The sequence below is a fragment of the Elaeis guineensis genome, chromosome 16 (assembly GCF_000442705.2).
Source record: "Elaeis guineensis isolate ETL-2024a chromosome 16, EG11, whole genome shotgun sequence".
NCBI lineage: Eukaryota > Viridiplantae > Streptophyta > Magnoliopsida > Arecales > Arecaceae > Elaeis > Elaeis guineensis.
Window position 1 is genome coordinate 23,780,566 of NC_026008.2, and position 2,882 is coordinate 23,783,447.

The following is a 2,882-nucleotide window of genomic DNA, read 5'->3' on the forward strand; positions in this document are numbered from 1 at the left end:
AATATAAAAGCATTTGCCATCTTGAAATGATGTGAACCATGCGTGGTGCATTGGAGGATGAATGGGACAAATTGGAGAAGGTTTCTGTCACACATTCTACATAAATAGGTTGTGATACATGTGAGTTATGGAACTATGTGGCTAGCTTGACATGAAATTTCGATGACCAGCTCTCTGTGGGGACATCTTGTCTTCCACTTTTTCTTTTCTTTTCTTTTTTTTTTTTTTTTTTTTTTGGCATTCAGAGAGGCTATGCGTCCGCTGGGTGGATGTCCATGGCATATAATATTTAATAATATATAATTATTTGATTAATTTTATTAGAACAATCAGATTTGCATCCTCCGACTCTATATCGGCTCTCATATTTGAGATCGATCTTTGTTCCATACCTATATAAGAAGAGCCAAAAGATTTCAAGAGGAAAGGCTCTAGAGGGAAAGAAACTTTCAGAATTCAGCTCTCATGAGTCATCTGATCGAAGCAGAGTCATTATGGCTGAATCAGAGTTATCTGATCAAAGCAGAATCATCATGGCTGAACTTGAGTCATCATGGCTGAAGCAACATCTTCATGACCAACTGATCATCTTCATGATCGACTGACCATCTTCATGTCATGATCGACCGACCATCTTCATATCATGATCGACGGACCATCTTCATGGCTGACTGACAATCTTCATGGCCAACCCACAATCTTCATGGTCGACCGACCATCTTCATGTCATGATCAATGGACCATCTTCATGGCTGACTGACCGTCTTTATGGCCGACTGATCATCTTCATGTCATGGTCGACTGACCATGTTCATGTCATGATCGACTGACCATCTTTATAGCCGACTGACCATTTTCATATCATGGCCGACTGACTATGTTCATGACCGACTAATCATTTTCATGTCATAGCCGACTGACCATCTTCATGACCGACTGTCAAACGGCCGACTGCCAAATATATAAATACGATACTATAATCGTGGGTAAAAACTATATGCCACAATCATTAGTGGGCATAAACTACCCACTAACTCCATGATTATGGTTCAATAATCGAGGTATCTATCCTTTAGTGCCATAAAAAGCGAGATCACGTGCTCGACGGTTACACCTGAATCATCTATAAAAGGAAGGTAAATGAATAGCATCGGTAAGACAATTATAGGCTGATATTTTATCACTTTGAATATTCTATCTGTTGTTCACCACTCTTCACTGATTTAAGCATCGAAGGATCTCTGTCGAACATTATTTCGATCGGTGGATTTCTTTTGCAGGTTGCTCTTCGTCGGAGCTAGGCAAATCAGAAGATTGACTGCAACATATTGGTGCACCAGGAAGGGGGGAAAATCCAATCATCATGGCAAAAATAAGAGTCCAGAATATTTTCACCAACTTCGTCCAATAATCTTTCCATCGAAAAGATCTTCCACCACCACCGACAGAGTATAGATCATCATGTCCGATCATCATCGCGAATGCTCAGCAATTCGCTGCCTTGGTACAGCAGGAAAAGACACTAACGGAGGTAGTTCATAGCCTCTATCAAACACAGCTAATAATCGATAGCGGTGCAATCTCGATGGCAGTCTCATCGATGGCATGGATTGTTGGGAATAGTATTCCAAAGACAATCGTCAGCCTGTTGACGGTTGTGCTTATTTTTGTATATGTACATGAATTATGAATTAATAAAAATTATTTTAATATTTTTCATCACAAAATGTTTCATCTTCTAATGAACTCTTATGTTGTGGTGAAGTCCTTAGGACTATTTAGACTCGACAAAGGAGGATTTGTCGTTTAGTCCTTAAATCTGTTCGCGACTAAATGATACGTTGTTACCAAAGACGATAACGTTTATCAAGCATAGGTCGTTGTGTGTCATATAGGTTGGTTGTCCTCTTAACCAATGAGTGTGGAGACACTGGTATGGCATACAGGTGAGATGTAAGGGTATATCTGCACTGAACGTGACCGACTCCGGAGCTATTTTTGCTGTCAAGATTTACTCCGATTGAATATGGGTATAAATATCCCTCCGACCTGAGATCGCCACGATGACTTGCAAGCAACTCACTGCACTTAGGCACTGGACTACCTGAATTTCTAATTCAGTGACGGAAGGCTGCTGGATGTAGTCAAGTACTTAACTTATCGATGCGTGTGTCAAGATGAGATTGACCACTCCAGTTTAGGAGCTGTGTACAGTCGTATTTCAATTTAGCAAAATTTTGGCCGGGGTAGTCCTTGTGAGGAGTCACAGGACTGTTTCAGTTGAGCACGATTCGGATGATCTGATCAGGGTTGACAGTTTAACCCTGAGTCATCCTAAACACAGGGGTCAAAAGGATGAATTATACAGTAACCATATTCATGTAGGTTCTGAGTATTGAGATTGCGACTATTCGACCTATCCGGACATCGGGTACCATTGCTAGATGGTCACTTCGATTAGTACAGAAATTGGTTCCTGTGCTACCGACTTAGGTTCGAACCTGCAGGGTCACACACATTAGAGGTTCCTATCTGATCTGATGGCTGATGTAGAATCCTACATGTTTGGGACTCAGTGATCGAGAATCAAGATTCTCTGATCACGAGTTTCACACATTATGGGTACCGGGGTCAAGAGTCCCACTGGTTGGGACTTTTCGATCAGGGTTACATATCGATGAATTCTGATGTCCGATTGTCCATCGGATTTGAACTCAGTATTTATGAAAAGTTTAATTAGTAATTTGATCGTTAATTAACTCAATTTGATTGAGTAATTATTTTTGGATCAAGTCCAATTGAATTGGATTCAGTTGGGTTTGACCCGATTAGGTTAAGAGTTGACCTAATCATCAAGATGGTTTGATCCCTGATTTGATCGG